This window comes from Neovison vison, chromosome 5, assembly GCF_020171115.1.
Source record: "Neovison vison isolate M4711 chromosome 5, ASM_NN_V1, whole genome shotgun sequence".
Lineage (NCBI taxonomy): Eukaryota > Metazoa > Chordata > Mammalia > Carnivora > Mustelidae > Neogale > Neogale vison.
Genome location: NC_058095.1, coordinates 24,501,715 through 24,519,068, shown reverse-complemented (window position 1 = coordinate 24,519,068; position 17,354 = coordinate 24,501,715). Strand labels below are relative to the sequence as shown.

Here is a 17,354-nt window from a genome sequence, read left to right as displayed (position 1 = left end):
CAGGTGGATCTGGGCTTGAGTCTAGGCTCTGCCTTTTCTGCATGTGTTTACTCTGGGCGAGTTGCTTAACAACTCAGACCTTCCGAGGACAGACCCTCCACCCTCCCACCTCCTCCTAAGACACCTTCGAGGCTTATATGGTGACATTTGTGAAGTGTCCGATTCAGTGCCTGGTACATCACGGGGGCCCAACAGAGGACACCTTGGGGCTTCCTAACACTTTGCTTCTGTCATCCCATTTTCCAGCTCAGGGACATTCATGAACTTGCTGCTGTCCAGGGCAGAGGGTGGAACTTAGGTCTTCTGGGCTGATTTGGCTCATAGATGTATTTTGTTTGGTCTGCATAGAGATTTCTAAAACTTTAAGTTGGCTATCAACGAATAAAAATTGTGACAGTTCATATACAAATTTGATTTCCAGCCTTTTTTAAAAAAAGAATTTATTTATTTAACAGAAAGAGCAGGGGGGAGCAGCAGAGGGAGAGGGAGAAGCAGACACCCCACTGAGCAGGGAGCCCAATGAAGGGCTCGATCCTAGGACCCTGGGATCATGATCTGAGCCAAAGGCAGATGCTTAACTGACTGAGCCACCCAGGTGCCCCTGGCTTATATTAAAAGAGTTGAAAACTTTTGTGTACACTGAGCTTCCATTTCTGCTGGTAGCAGACACCAGCCAGCTGCCCCTTTCGGAAGGGCATGCATGCTGCGGCTCAACAGTGGTTCACTCTGTTGGTGGGTGTTGAGATGAAATTTAAAGAACATAAAGTTAATCATTTTAAAAGATTTTATTTATTTGACAGACAGAGATCCCAAGTAGGCAGAGAGGCAGGCAGAGAGAGAGGAGAGAGGAGGAAGCAGGCTGCTTGCAGAGCACAGAGCCTGATGTGGGGCTCAATCCCAGGGCCCTGGGATAATGACCTGAGCCGAAGGCAGAGGCTTTAACCAACTGAGCCACCCAGGTGTCCCAAGTTAATCATTTTAAAGTGAACAATTCAGTGCATTTAGTCTGTTCACATTGTCATGGAAGACCTACCTCCATTTAGTTCTGCAGGATTTTCATTACCTCCAGATGAAACTCCCTTAAGCAGTTACTCTCCATTTCCCTTCCCTCCAGCTCCTTGAAAAAACTAGTCTGCTTTCTGTCGCTCCAGATTTATCGATTCTGGAGCTCTGGATATTTCAGAGATATGGAACCATAGACTGTGACCTTCTGTATCTGGCAGCTTTCACTTAGCATAAATGTTTCCGAGTTCATGTGTCAGTGCTTCATTCCTTTTTGTGACTGAATGATATTCCGCTGTGTGGGGACACTACAGTGTGTTCATCCCTCTATTGGTGGACACAGGGATTGTTTCCATTTTCTGGCAGGTATGACTAGTGCTGCTGTTGTTCACTATACAAGTGAACAACTTTTGTGTATAAGTATTTGTTGACTACCTGTTTTTAGTCCTTTTCAGGGGTAGAATTTCCGGGCCATATGGTAGCACACTATATTTAACTTTAAAAAAAAAGATTTTATGTATTTATTTGAGAGAGAGAGAGAAAGAGAACACAGGCAGGGGGAGGAGTGGAGGGAGAGGGAGAAGCAGGCTCTCTGCTAAGCAGAGAGCCTGAAGCAGGGCTCGATTCCAGGACCCTGAGACCTTGACCTGAGCTAAAAGCAGACACTTAACTGATTGAACCACCCAGGCGCCCCTACATTTAACTTTTTTGAGGAATCATCAAATTGTTTTCTACAGTGGCTACACCACTTTACATTCCTTCCAGCAGTGCATGAGCCTTCCCGTTTCTCTTCATGCTGACCAGCACTGGTTATTTTCTATATATATGTTTTTCATTATAACCAGACAAGTAGGGGTGAAGTGGTATCTCACCGTGTTTTTTTTTTTTTTTTAAGATTTTATTTATTTATTTGACAGAGAGAGATCACAAGTAGGCAGAGAGGCAGGCAGAGAGAGAGAGGAGGAAGCAGGCTCCCTGCCAAGCAGAGAGCCCGATGCGGGACTCGATCCCAGGACCCTGAGATCATGAGCTGAGCTGAAGGCAGCAGCTTAACCCACTGAGCCACCCAGGCGCCCTCACCGTGGTTTTGATCTGCATTTCCCAGTGATTAATGATGTTGAGCATCTTGTGATTATTGTCCACTTGTATATCCTCTTCGGAGAAATGTTTGTTCAAGTCCTTTGCCCACTTATAAATTGGGTTGTTTGCCTTTTTGTTAAGTTATGAGTTCTTTTTTTTTAAGATTTTATTTATTTATTTGACACACAGAGAGAGAGAGAGAGATCACAAGCAAGCAGAGAGGCAGGCAGAGAGAGAGGGGAAAGCAGGCTCCCTGCTGAGCAGAGAGCCTGATGCGGGGCTTGATCCCAGGACCCTGAGATCATGACCTGAGCTGAAGGTGGAGGCTTAACCCACTGAGCCACCCAGTTGCCCATGTTATGAGTTTTTTTTTTAAAATATATTCTGGATACTAGGCTCTTATTGGATGCATGATTTGCAAATATTTTCTCCCATTCTGTTGATTTCTTTTGATTTCTGTGGTACTATCCAGTGAAGAACAAAAGGTTTTAATTTTGATGAAGGCCAATTTATCTCTTTTTCTTAATTAACAAAAATAGTGTCATATCTAATAATCCATTGCCAAATCTAAGGTCATGAATATTTTCCCCTATGTTTTCTTCTTCTTCTTTTTTTCTTAAAGATTTTATTTATTTAGAGCATGAGAGGTGGGAGGGTCAGAGAGAGAAGCAGACTCCCTGCTCAGCAGGGGGCCTGACACAGGACTTGATCCTGGGACTCCAGGATCATGACCTGAGCCAAAGTCTGTTGCTTAAGCAACTGAGCCACCCAGGCATTGCCCCCCACCCCCCTTGGTTTCTTCTAAGAGTTTTACAGTTCTAGCTTTTAGGTTTAGATTGTTGCTTTATTTTGAGTTAACTTTTGTTTATGGTATAAAGTGTAGGAGTCCAACTTCATTCTTTTGCATGTGGGTATCCAGTGTTTCCAGTACCATTTGTTGAAAAGACCATTCTCTCCCCAGTGAGTGGTCATGGCATCCTTGTCCAAAGTCAGTTGGCCGTAAATGTATGGGTTTCTGTCTGGACTCTCAATTCTATTCCATTGCTCTATGTGGCTATCTTATGTCAGTGCCACACTGCTTCAATCACTATAGTTTTGTAGTAAGTTTTGAGATTGGGAAGTGTGAGTTTTTTTTCAAGAGTGTTTGGTTGATGGTCATCAAGAAAAATGGAAAAAGGACCCAAATAAATAAAATTAGAAATGAGAGAGGAGAAATAACAATTAACACCGCAGAAATGGAATTATAAGAGCATACTTTAAAAATTATGTGTTGGGGGGCCTGGGTAGTTCAGTTGGTTAAGCCTCCAATTTTTGGTTTCTGCTTAGGTCATGATATGAGGCTCGTGAGATCAAGCCCTGCATTGGGCTTCAAATTCACAATGGAGTCTGCTTGTCCCTCTCTTCCTGTGCTCCCCCACCCACCCTCTCTCTGTCTCTCTTTCTCTCTCTCTCTCTATAGAATGAGTATGAGTGTGGGTCATGACAGAGGGAGAGGGAGAAGCAGACTCTCCACTGAGCTGGGAGCCCGATATGGGGCTTGATCCCAGGACTCTGGGATCAGGACCTGAGCCAAAGGCAGACACTTAACTAACTGAGCCACCCAGGAGCCCCTAAATAAACAAAATATTGGAAAAAATTATATGCCAGTAAACTGGACAACCTAGAAGAAATGCATAAATTCCTAGAAACATACAGTCTTCCAAAACTAAAGCAGGAAGAAATGGAGAATCTGAACAGACCAATCACAAGTAATGAAATTGAAGCAGTAATCAAAAAACTCCCTAAAAATAAAAGTCCAGGACCAGATGGATTTACTGGTGAATTTCACCAGACATTTAAAGAAGAGTTAGTACCTATTCTCCTCAAACTATTTCGAAAAATAGAAGAGGAAGGAAAGCTTCCAAATATATTCTAGGAGGCCAGCATTATCCTGATACCAAAACCAGCCCAAAACACCACAAGAAAGCTATAGGCCAGTATCCCTGATGAACATAGATACGGAAATCCTTAACAAAATATTAGCAAACGGCATACGATAATACATTAAAAAGAGCATTCCCACAATCAAGTGGGATTTATTCTGGAGATGCAAGGATAGATAAGTATTTGCAAATCAATGTGATATTCCACAAAAAGATGGGATAAAAATCATATAGTCATTTCAATAAAGGAAGAGAAAAACATTTGGCAAAATTCAACATCCATTCATGATAAAAACTCTTGAAAGTGGGGTTAGAGGGAACATACATCAACATGATAAAGAAATATGAAAAATCCACAGCTGACATCATACTCAGTGGTGAAAAACCAAGAGCTTTTCCTCTGCAATCAGGAATAAGGCAAGGATGTCCACTCTTGACAGTTTTATTCAACGCAGTTATGGAAGTCCTGGCCATAGCAATCAGATAAGAAAAAGAAATAAGAGGCATCCGAACTGTTAAAGAAGTTAAACCGTCACTATTTGCAGATGACATGGTATTATGCATAGAAAGTCCTTAAGACTTGGGACGTCTGGGTGGCTCAGTGAGTTAAGCGTCTGCCTTTGGCTCAGGTTATGATCCCAGGGTCCTGGGATTGAGCCCCACATTGGGCTCCCTGCTCAGCAGAGAGCCTGCTTGTCCCTCTACCTCTGCCTGTGGCTCTGTCTACTTGTGTTCTCTCTCTATCTCTATCAAATAAATAAATAGAATCTTTAAAAAAATCACTGTTGTATACCTGAAACTAATGTGACATTGGTGTGTCAGCTATACTCAGATTAAAGAAAGAATGTTTTGGCTGAATATTTTCCCTTGAGTGTTCAAATCAGCTTTAGGATCAGCTTTTCAATTTCTACAAAGAATCCAGCTGGGATTCTAATAGGGGTTTGGGTAGTATTGCCATCTGAAGAATACTGCATCTGTCAACCCACCAACAAAGGATGTCATGCTATTTATTTAGGTCTTCTTTAATTTTTTTCATTACTGTTTTGTACTTTTCAGAGTCTAAGTGTTTTACCTCCTTGGTTAAATTATACTAGGTTTTTAAAAATGCTATTGCAAATGGGATGGTTTTCTTAATTTTCTTTTTAGATTTTTTATTGTTCATATATAAAAACAACTGATATTTGTTTGTTGATCTTATAATCGGCAGTTTTACTGATGTCCTTTATTTGCTTTAGTAGTGTGTGTGTGTGTGTGTGTGTTCTTTGGGTTTTCCTTTTTCTTTCCTCTTTAAAAAATATTTTATTTATTTTTAGAGAGAGAGTGAGACGGAGTGTGCAGGCAGGGGAGGGGCAGAGGGGAGAGAAAGGGAGAGACAGAATCCCAAGCCGACTCTACACTGAGCACAGGGCCCAGTGTGGAGCTCCATCTCATGACCCTGAGATCATGACCTGAGCTGAAATTGAGAGTCAGATGCTTAACCAACTGAACCCCTGAGGAGCCCCTGCATTTTTCTATGTGGGATCATGTCATCTTGAAACATATATAGTTTTATTTCTTCTTTTCCAATTTGGATGCCTGATATTTCTTTCTCTTGTCCAATTGCTTTGGCTAGAGATTTCATCACCTTGGATAGTAGTGGTGGGAGTGGGTGTCCTTATTTGGTTCCTGGTCTTATGGATACTGTTTCAGTGTCATTGAGAATGAATTGGGTTAAAAAAAAAAGGCCTTTATCATATTGAGGAAGTTCCTTTCTATTTTTATTTTTCTGAGTGTTTTTATTATTGGATTTTGTCAAGTGCCTTTTCTGAATTAGTTGAGATGATCGTGTGGGATTTCCCCCTCTTTATTCTATTAATACAATGTATTGCATTGATTTTCTAATGTTGAACCAACTTTGCATTCCTGGGATAAATCCTACCTGTCATGCTTATGGCGTGTTCACTTTGGTTTGCTAGTATTTTGTTGAGGATTTTTGCATCTATATCCATCACGGATATTGGTCTATAGTTCCTTTCCCTTGTAGTTTCTTTGTATGGTTTTGATAGGGCTGGCCTTGTAGGATGAGTTGGGAAGTGATCCCTTCTATATTCTGGAAGAGTTTATGAAGGACTGGTGGTAATTTTTACTGAAGCACTTGGCAGAATTTACCATGATGCCTTCTGATCTTGGACTTTGCTTTGTTGGGAGGCTTTTGATTATTGAATCAATCTCTTTACTTATTGCTTCACTCTTTTTTTTTCCAATTTATTTATTTTCAGAAAAACAGTATTCATTATTTTTTCACCACACCCAGTGCTCCATGCAAGCTGTGCCCTCTATAATACCCACCACCTGGTACCCCAACCTCCCACCCCCCCGCCACTTCAAACCCCTCAGACTGTTTTTCAGAGTCCATAGTCTCTCATGGTTCATCTCCCCTTCCAATTTACCCAAAAGCACATACCCTCCCCAATGTCCATAACCTTCCCCCCTTCTCCCAACCCCCCTCCCCCCAGCAACCCACAGTTTGTTTCGTGAGATTAAGAGTCACTTATGGTTTGTCTTCCTCCCTATCCCATCTTGTTTCATGGATTCTTCTCCTACCCACTTAAGCCCCCATGTTGCATCACCACTCCCTCATATCAGGGAGATCATATGATAGTTGTCTTTCTCCGCTTGACTTATTTCGCTATATTGCTTCACTCTTATGTTACTTGCGTGGTATCTGTAGTCATTTGCATTTTCGAATTCTATCAGAGACTTAAATGGAATTCTGTTTAAGATGTCCTCTAAGAACCCAGCCATCTTCCCCCACCTTTTTTTTTTTTTAAGATTTTGTTTATTTGTGAGAGAGAGAGTGAGCATGAAAGGGGCGAGGGGCAGAGGGAGAAGCCAGCTCCCTGATGAGCAGAGGGCCTGATGTGGGACTTGATCCTGGGACTCCAGGATCATGACCTGAGCTGAAGGCAGTTGCTTAACCAACTGAGTCACCCAGGTGCCCCTTCCCATTATTTTTGGCACTGTTCCGTCTCGTCTCTGGCCAGGTTGGTCCCTTTCACACACCACCTGCCTTAAATTTGATTAATTTCACAGGTTAGTGAAGTTCTCAGCATGGTCCCTAGACCAGGAGTGTCAGTATCACCTGGGAACTTGTTAGGAATGGAGAGTCTCTGGCTTAGCATTAGAAACTCAGAGTGGGGCTGGGGGGGTGGCTACAAACCCAGTTTTCAACAAGCTGTCCAGGTGGTTCTGTTGAGTCATCATTGCCAGAGAAAATCAGGAGTGCTGTAGGCTCCTGGCCCAAGCTGACATAGTTGAAGCAGTGCCTGCAGATGCTAGCTCCAGAGGGATGGGGTCCAGTGTGAACTGGTGGCATTGGTGACCAAAGAAGAGAAAGGGAGCAAGAAGGAAGGATGGGAGAGGCGTGGAAGTAGGCTTGCTTGGAACAGTCCCTGTATTGGGATGCAACTTATTGGAGGCCCCTGTTGGGGATGGAGTTTGCTCTCCGCGGGGAGGTGTGTAGTCTGTGGCTGAAGACAATGCTTACCAGGAGGAACACTGGCTGGGTGCAGCCCAGACTCTCAGGCCCGAGACAGCCTCCCTTCCTGCTTCATTCTCAGCTTGCTTGGCAGAGAGTTCAGTCCGTCATTCAGCAGATACTTCTTGAACATCTACTACATGCCAGGCAATTCTAGGCCCAAGGACAGAGCAGTGAGCAAAATAAAGAGCCTGCCTGTGAGGACCTTTTGTTCTAAGGCACTACTCTCTACCTTCTCGTGGGGAGCAGCCCCAGTGTTTTCCACCGGCCTCGGGAGCTAGCCTGGTGGCCATCTGGCCCCCTCATCCTTCCTATGCCATGGGTGAGGGGCCCCTGAGCCAGCAGCAGAGTTAGTGCAGTGAGGCTTGTGCTGTGGTTAGGCAACCGTGGGACACATTCATCTAGCTCCCTGTGAGGTGTGTGCTCTGGGTTCTTAGCTCTCCCAGCTTTCCAAAAAATCTTTTCCCAGAACTGTCCAGAAAGCCTTTTCTTTTGCAGTGCCTTCTTTGCCTGCGGGACAAGAAGCTCGCTCTGGTTGCTCCTCAGCTGGCACTGCCCAGCCCACATCTCCATCCCATTTTCCTGGGGCTGTTGTAGGGTGGAAAATATCTTCTCCTCCATCCTTGTCTTGTTTTCATGTGTCTTGGCTGCTGTCGACATGACTCTGCCCCTTTGCATTCTAGATTCCCATCGGCAGGGGTTAGGAGACAGCTGCTACCATGCAGGAACATGCTCTGGGTTGGGTGCCGTGCTGGGCTCTGCAGACAGACTCAGGTTACCCCAGCCACAGCCCCGCTCCAAGGCGCAGATGCTCAGGCAACACTGTCCTGTGCTGGGAGTGGTGGGGTTGCAGTATCTCCTGGGCAGGGGCAATAGAAAGGCTGTTCATATGTAAACACACCCCAACTCCAGGAGGGGAGGAGAGGAGCTTCAGACCTGACGGGCCGCAGATGGGTGGTAGTGGGTGTCCCTCTCCAAACAGGGTCAGGGAAGAGGAGGAGGGAGAGGGAACATGCTGGTGGCAGGTCTCCCAAGCAAAGACGGAACAAGAAGGAAAAAGCAGGTGGCCGGTTGTCTGCAGGGAAAGGCCGAATCTGTGTGCACAGTTGCTGAGGGCCAGAGGGAGGTAGGACACAGGGTGCTGAGATGGGAGGCAGTGGCCCTCTTCCCCTTGCACACGCCGTGTTCCTTCCTGGTTGCTGCTTCATTGCCTGCGTGGGGGGCTGGTGCCGGAGTGAACGAGTAGGGCCACCGAGAGGATTTCTCGAGGCTGGCCTTGCAGGTCCCGTTCACTTCTGCTCCTGCTGCCTTGGCCCTCCTCCTGGGTTCTACCCGCAAGGACTGGCTTTGCCCTTCTGAAGGAAGACCAGATGGTTTCTATATCGGGAGGTGGAGAGGACGGCGTTGAACCCAAACAAAACCCTGGGGCCCAGCCTGTGATTTCCTTGGCTGGGCGCTGGCTCTCGGTGATTATCTGACGGCCTACTTGACTGGCTGCTGAAGTGGGGCCCAAGGGGAAGCGCTGGCTGTGGCTCCGATCTGTGTGGCAACGGTGGTTGCTAATAATAAATTGGACAGCTGAGCGGACGCTGCTATCGATGAGGAGGCTGAGTTACATTTCTCTGTGAAAACCCGATGCCTGGCTTTCTGACAGAGGGGGATTCCCTTCCTGAGGGTAGGACTTCATTCGGGCTTGAAGGGCCTATGGGACAGGGTGGGTGAGTCAGTGAGCATTTATTGCATGCCTTCTGTGTGCCCTTGGCTGTGTGACACAATCTCCAGGGGTGTGTGGACAAGGATAGGTCTAAGTGGCTGGAGCTGCTGTTCTGGGCTGGCCTGAGTCACCCTGCTTCTGGGTGGAAAAAGAGACTTGCTCTTTGTCAAAGTTGGAACTGTCCCATTGGAAAGTTCAGTGAGTCACCGAGAAGTGGGGCCGTCACAGCTGAGGCCAAGTTGCCACTGTTCTCTGCTCCTGGATGCTGTCCACCCAGGAGTCATCCGCCCCTTGCGTTATTCAGGCCTGAGGCTGGATCTCTGCCCTTTCAGCTCCCCACCTATGCCCCAGCATCTTCATGTAGGAAACACAACCCCCCCTTTCTTTTAAAGATTTTATTTATTTGTCAGAGAGAGAGAGAGAGTGCGCACAAGTAAGCAGAACGGCAGGCAGAGGCAGAGGGAGAAGCAGGCTCCCCGCTGAGTAAGGTGCCTGATGCGGGACTCAATCCCAGGACCCTGGGATTATGACCTGAGCTGAAGGCAGCCACTTAACCAACCGAGCCACCCAGGCATCCTTAAAAACCCATTTTTAACAGTAACTTAAATACACTGCCTCTGGGAAGACTGTCAAGAAAAAGATGAGAAAAGCTGTCTTCTCAATCAGGAACACCCCTAAAGTTTTCAGACCATCTCCCAACAGGACAAAGCTCACTTGCAGAATGAGCTTTCTAACAGTAAATAGCAACTACCAGAAGGCACTGAGTGCTCGCTGTGGACCATGCCCTGGCCAGTACTTCTCAAGTCCACATTCTCACTGTCTCCTTCTGTGGCCCCTGAAAGGCAGGGCTGATTCTGCTTTCAAGTGAGGGAGTGAAGATAGTGTGGGTATCGTGTCTCATGCTACACGGTGGGGGGTGGGGTGGGGGGGGTGGGGGGATGGCAGTGGGCTGAGTACTTCCTAAACCCGGCTTTGACCACTGGATTCTGTTGCCTCCTGTGTCCTTCCACAGGACATGAGTGTCTGTAGCTCTCTGCGCCTTGCAGGTTAAGCCTGAATTCCTGGCATGTGGAGTCTCTCAGGCCTGGACCCCAGGCTCCCTCTCCAGTGTCATCTTCAGGATGTTGACCCAGAGACGTGTCTGCCAGGTTGATCCACTCACTTACTCTTTGTTGAGCACTTATGATGCTTCTCCATCTTTCCACCTGTGTCTGTATAGGAACCATTGTCTGTAATGCGCCCCCCCCCCATTCAAAGTGATTTCTGTTTATCCTTTAAGGTCTAGTGAGATCCCATTTCTTGCAAGAAGCCTTCCTTGGTGTGGTGGTATTAAAATGCGTTTACACATTTTTTGGTACTTCTCGGGAGGTGGAACCCGATTCCCTTCCCCTTGTGTGTGGGCTGCCTGTGAACACTGGCTTCTAATGAAGAGGACAGAGGGGGATATGATAGTGTGCAGTTTCACAGATGAGGTCATAAAAGGTACTATAGCTTTGTCTCTTGGCTCATTCACTCTGGGGAGGGGGTGACATTTTGAGGACATTCCAGCAGCCTATGGAGAGGTCCATGTGCTGAGGAATGGGGCCTTGTGAGTGTACCTCATTGGAAGAAGACACCCCAGCCCCAATCAAGTCTTCAGATGATGCAGCTCCTGATCCCATCCTGACAGCAACCACTTGAGAACTTCTGAGCTAGAACCATACAACTGAGCCACCTCTGAATTTTTGAACCAAGAGAATTTTGAGTCACTAAGTTTTGGAGTCATTTGTTACACAGCGATAGAGAAATAATACACTTGCCCTTCCAGCCAGAAGTGCTTCAGGCCTCCTTTGAACACTGGGGCTCTGGGCAGCTGTACTGTAGCCCTGGCAGATCAAGTGCACTGAAAATTGGGGCCTTGCCTAGAACTTCCAGTGTCTGGCCCATGCCTTGCAGGTGCTTAGTCATTTGGGGTTAACATTAAATAGTACAAAGGCATTTTCTAAGAACACACAGATTTTTTTTTTTTTTCATACAGAGGATTTTTTAACTGGCAGTTTGCATGGATAACAGAGAGTAAGCTGGATATGGGGGTGATTCAGGAGGGCCCTAGGCTGTAATCCACACAGCCAAGGTTAGACCTGGAGGTGAACTGGCCTGAATCCAGGGGCGTTCTTGGGTACCAAAGTCAGCGTCATTGTGTCCCTGAACACCCTGTGATGAAGATGGGGGAAGGGCCCAGAGCAGGCGTTGAGAGAAGCAAAGAACACAATGCCAGAGCTTACACTTAAGTGTTGAAGTCTTTTTTTTTTTTTTTTGAAGATTTTATTTATTTATTTGATAGAGTGGGGAGAGCACAGAGGAGAGTGAAAGGGAGAAGCAGTCATGCTGCTGAGAGGGGAGTTTGATTCAGAGCTCAATCCCAGGACCCTGGAATCAAGACCTGAGCTGAAGGCAGATGCTTACCTGACTGAGCCACCCGGAGCCCCTATGTGTTGAAGTCTTAAAAACTATTGCTGGGTAACCCATTACTCCAAAAATAATTTATAGTTGCTACAGAAAATGTGAAAAATACTGAAAAGCAAAAAGGAAAAAAAATTATCCTTAACCTATAACTTATTTTGGCATTTATCCTTCAAGTTATTTTTTTTCTGGATGAGGGATGTGTGTATTCACATGCAGACCTATACATTTGTATCTATACTTATATATACATATATATTCTGTGTCTGTATATCAACATCCATGAATATTACATAGGAAATACACACACAAACACGATTTTTATATTTAATTTAAAAAATGGGATCGCCTAAACTCCATTTTTCTCACAGTCCATTTTGAATCTTTGTTTTTGTATAATTAGCATAGATCTCCTCTTATAGTATTTTTTGTAGGGGCATAATCTCATGCATTATTTACTTTTTGCCTCACTGGTGGGTACTTCGGCTGTTTCTTTTTTTTTTTCCTTAACGATTTTATTTATTTGAGAGGGGGAGAGACAGAGAGAGAGAGAGAGAGAGACAGAGGAATGGAGAGAGAGAGAGAACATGTGGGTGTGAGCCCACATGCAGGGGGAGGAGCAGAGGAAGAGGGAGAAGCAGACTCCTTGCTGAGGAGGAAGCCCTGAGAAGACAAACGCGTAATCAACTTAACCAACTGAGCCCGTCAGGTGCCCCTGGCTCTTCCTACTTTCTTGCCTGTAAACAACGTCACAACAAATATCATTGTATAGTTGCCCAAATACTGCGTTAGGGTAAATTTCCTAGAGTGGGTTTATTGGACCAAAATACATGAACATTTTTTGGGAAAGATTTTATTTATTTGTCAGAGAGAGAGAGAGAGAGAGAGATTGAGAATGAGAGACCAAGAGCACAAGCAGGAGAGTGACAGGCAGAGGAAGAAGCAGACTCCCCACTGAGCAGGGAGCCCAATGTGGGGCTTGCTCCCAGGACCCCGGGATCATGACCTGAGCTGGAGGCAGATACTTAGCCGACTAAGTCACCCAGGTGTCTCATACGTGAACATTTTTAAAGCTGTGGACAGAGACCACCAAATTGCCCTTCAGAAAGATTGTATCCGGTGCAGATTTAACCTACATAGTCCCTGTATCCTTAATACCGTATCCTTGCCAACCAAATTTTCTTTTTAATCTCAGGCAATCTGACAGATAAAAGATGTTGCTTTATTATTATAATTTCTTTAATAACTAGGGAGGTTAGACATGTGCTGTGTCTTTTCTGCTCATTTAATTTTGCTCCTTTAGCAAATTGTTCACATCTTTTGCACATTTTATGGTTTCCCTTACAAAATGTATTTATTTGAAATTTGGTTATGTGAGTTCTGTAGGTCTGTGTGATTGTGAAGTAGGCTGTATGTAAAGCATAGCTCCCCTTTACTTTTCCTACTTCCTCTTCTCGATATACAGATAGGCAACCTTTGGTTTTGTTTTTATAAAAATGGTATCATATTCTGTGTATTCTCCAATACCCTCTTAATGTATCTTGGAGAGTGTCTCACAGAAGCAGTAACTCGGTTGCCTTCTTTTGAATGGCCGCCTAGTTTGTTTGAAACAGATTTATAGAGATACAATTTTTGTACCAAGGTCACCAATTTAAAATGTATAATTCAAGGATTTTTTTTGTATGGTCACAGAATTGTGCAACCATCACAGCTATTGAATGTAGAACATTTTCATCACCTCAAAAGGAAACCCTTGTTCACCTGAAACTATGATAATATTGTATGTTAACTGTACTGGTATTAAAATGAAAAAAAAAAAAAAGAAGAAACCCTATACCCTTTAGCCATCATTCTCCACATCTCCCATTTCCTTTAGTTCTAGGCAACCACAGACCTACTTTCTGTCTCTATACATTTGCCTTTTCTGAACATTTCCTACAGAATGAATCATAATAGGTAGCCTCTTGTGTTCTGGCTTCTCACACTGTTTTCGAGTTTACCTGTGTTGTGTGTAGCATGAATAAACACATCATTCTTTTTTTAATGGCTGAATACTGTTCCACTGTGTGGATATGCCAGAATTTGTTAGCTCATGAGTTGATGGCTGTTCAGGTGGTTTCTACTTTTTGGATGTTATGAATATGGTTGCTGTGAATGTTGGTGTGTGAGTTTTTCTGGTGGCCATGTGTTTTCATTTCTCTTGGGTTACATACCTCGGAGTGGAATTCCTGGGTCAAATGGTGGCTCAATGGTGAACTTTTTGAGGACCTGCCAAACTTATTTCCACAGTGGGTGCCCCATTTTGCATTCTCACTAGCGGTGTGTGAGGCCTCCAATTTCTCCACGTTCTTGCCAACACTTGCTCTTATTTCTGTTTGGTTACAGCCAGTCTCATGCCTGGAAAGTGTTTCTCAGTGTGGTTTTGGTTGACGTTTCCCAATGACTAATGATGTTGAGCGTCTTTACATGAGCTTATTGTCCATTTGTATATCTTCTTTGGAAAAATGCCTATTCAAATCCCTTGCTCAGTTTTACATTTTGGGGGCACCTGTGTGGCTCAGTTGGTAAGCCTCCAGTTCTTGGTTTCGGCTCAGGTCTTGATCTTGGGGTCCTGGGATCCAGCGCCATGTTGGGCTCTGCTCAGCTTGGAGTCTGCTCCCTCTCTCTTTGCCTCTGCCCCAGCCCCACCTGTGCACACACTCACTCTCTAAAATTAAAAAAAAAATCTTAAAATTATTTTTATTATTGAGTTGTAAGAAACCTTTATTCTAGATGCAAGTCCCTCATTAGATGATTTGCAAATACTTCTTCTATTCTGTGAGATTGTCTTTTTGCTTACTTGACAGTGTCCATCGAAGCACAGTTTTTAGTTTTGGTGAAGTCTAATTTATTGTGGTTTTTTTTTTTTTTTTTTTTTGCTGGTGGTCCTTATGCTTTGGGTGTTCTCTAAGAATCCATTGCCAAATGCAACATCATAAAGACTTACTCCTGTGTTTTCTTCTAAGAGTTCTTAAATTTTAGCTCTTACAGTTAGGTTGTTTACTGAACTCATTTATTATATTAGTTTCAATAGCTTTCTTAGTGAATTCCTTAGTATTTTCTTTTAAAAAAATTTAATTAATTAATTTATTTAGAGATTGCAGGTAGGGGGTGGGGACAGGGAGAGAATCTCAAGCAGACACTGTGCTGAGATCACACAGGCTTGATCTCCTGACCCTGAGATCATGATCTGAGCCAAAATCAAGAGTCACTGACTGAGCCAACCAGGCGCCCCTTTAGTATTTTCTATATACATGATCATGTCATCTGTGAATGGAGATAGTTTTGCTTCTTTCTTTCCAGTTTGAAGCCTTTTATAATAGTTTTTTTTTCTTTTTCTTTTTCCTTACTGTTCTGCTAGAACATCTAGCACAGTGATAAATAGAAATGATGACAGTGGTTAGTTCTATTCCTTATTTTGTGGACAAAGTATCTAGTTTTCCATTATTTTTTTAAAAAAGATTTTATTTATTAATTTGGCAGAAAGAGAGATCACAAGTAGTCAGAGAGGCAGGCAGAGAGAGAGGGAAGCAGGCTCCCCGCTGAGCAGAGAGCCCAATGCGGGGCTCAATCCCAGGACCCTGAGATCATGACCTGAGCTGAAGGCAGAGGCTTAACCCACTGAGCCACCCAGGCAGCCCTAGTTTTCCATTATTAAGAATATTATTACGTGTGGTTTTTTGTAGCTGCCCTTTTTCATGTTGAGGGACTTCCCGTCTATCTAGTTTTTTTTTTTCCCCCTGATTTCTAATCAAGAAAGGGTTTGGAGTTTTGTCAGAGGCTTTCTTTATGTCTGTTGAACTGACAATATGGTTTTTGTTTTTATTCTATTTGTCTGGTGTATTATAGGCATGGATTTTTGGATAAACCAACTTTTCTGTAATAAATCTCACCAGATCACAATGTGTAATTCTTTTTATACATTGTTGAATTTGGTTTGCTGGTGTTTTTGAGTATTTTTGTGTCTATATTCATAAGCTATGTAGGTCTGTAGTTTTCTTATGATGTCTTTGGTTTTGTTGTTGGGGTAATGCTAGCCTCCTATAATAAGTTGGGAAGTGTTCCCTTTCCTATTTTAAGATTTTTTTTAAAAAAAGATTTTATTTATTTATTTGACAGAGAGAGAGATCGCAAGTAGGCAGAGAGGCAGGCAGAGAGAGAGGAGGAAGCAGGCTCTCTGCTGAGCAGAGAGCCTGATGATGTGATGCGGGGCTTGATCCCAGGACACTGAGATCATGACCTGAGCCGAAGGCAGAGGCTTAACCCATCGAGCTACCCAGGCACTCCTGGAGTTTCTGAGGAACTAGTATTAATTCTTCTTTAATGGCAGAATTCACAGCTGAAGCCATCTGGACCTGGGCTTTTCCTTGTGTAGCTTCTTGATTACTAATTCAGTTTCTTTATTTATTATAGATCTTTTTAGATTTTCCATTTCTTAGAGTCAGCGTTGGTAGTTTGTGTGTTGCTAGAAATTGTCCATTTCATCCAAGCCATTTAATTTAATGGGACCCAGTTGTTCATACTATCTGAATGTAGCTCACTGTAACGAAACGCTGCTGCAGGGAATGTCCATCCTTGTGCTCACATGGAAGCGTGCTTATAGCACAGATCCCTAGAAGCAGAATCACTGGGTCAGATGTCTGCGTGTGTAATTGTTGATTGTTTCTGCCCTTTTGTCCTCTTCCTGCTCATCTTTCTAGCCCTATTGATTTGTATAAATTCTTTCTGTCTAGGAATCTTGGACTCCTGGAGACTGGAGTTGTTAAGGGTGCACAGACCCAGTGGGACGGATAGGTTCAGGAGTCGTGTGTTTCTTGGCTGCTTCTGATCAAGGATGCTTGATGTGGGGGCCTGAAGCTTGTCTTCCACGCTGTACATTCCCACAGGGGGTTTCCAGACTCTGGGGCCCAAATTGCTGGGGGTCAGAGACTGTTGCCTCCAAAAGGCCAACTGTGGCCTGAGGAGAGCTCATTTGAAGCCAGGAGAATCCACAAAGATCCTTCCCATGGTGGCTTTCTCTGGGAATTCTGTGGGCAGGGGTCTCCAGGTAATTCTGGCCCATTGCTGACTGCAGAGGAAGGGAGGGATGCTCTTCCTCCACATGAAGTGACAAGGACCTCCTTATTTTTCGTCATCACTGCTTTCTTTCCTTTCCTTTTCATCTGAGGACTGTGTTCTGGGTGCTCATTAACTCATGGCTTGCCAGGGCCCATATGTGGGCAGTGATGTTAAGGCAAGAAAGTGTAGCTATTTTTATGGAAGGGGAAGTGGGGAAACTGCTGAGAGATCTCTGCGTGGGTTTTGTTAGGGTAGAGCTTCTGGCCCTCACCCCTCTGTTCTATTTCCTTTTCCTGCTTTTTGCATTTACCTGGAGTTTACAAGGAGGGTGCCAAAGCAGGTTAAACGTTTGGACTTTCATAGTTCGAGATTTTTCGAATAATCTGTCCAGGTCCCTGGAGGCTCCACTTCAGTGGTTTCCAGGCTTTGCTCACAACCTCTAGGGTCCCAGAGAGCTGCCTTGGAGACAGGGGACTGGGACCGGCACCACAGGAGCTCAAGCCCCATGGCTGCTCTGGCCAGAGGGGCTCTGCTTCTACTGGTTTTATTAGTTGGAGTTCTAAGTGAGTTTGGAGACAGG

General features: G+C 44.4%; 1 protein-coding gene across 4 annotated transcripts in view; it reads left to right on the top strand.

The window, feature by feature from the left end:
• RAP1GAP2 (RAP1 GTPase activating protein 2) overlaps positions 1-17,354 on the top strand; it is a 212,976-nt gene that overhangs the window by 137,062 nt on the left and 58,560 nt on the right. The gene's annotated exons all lie outside the window — the stretch shown is intronic.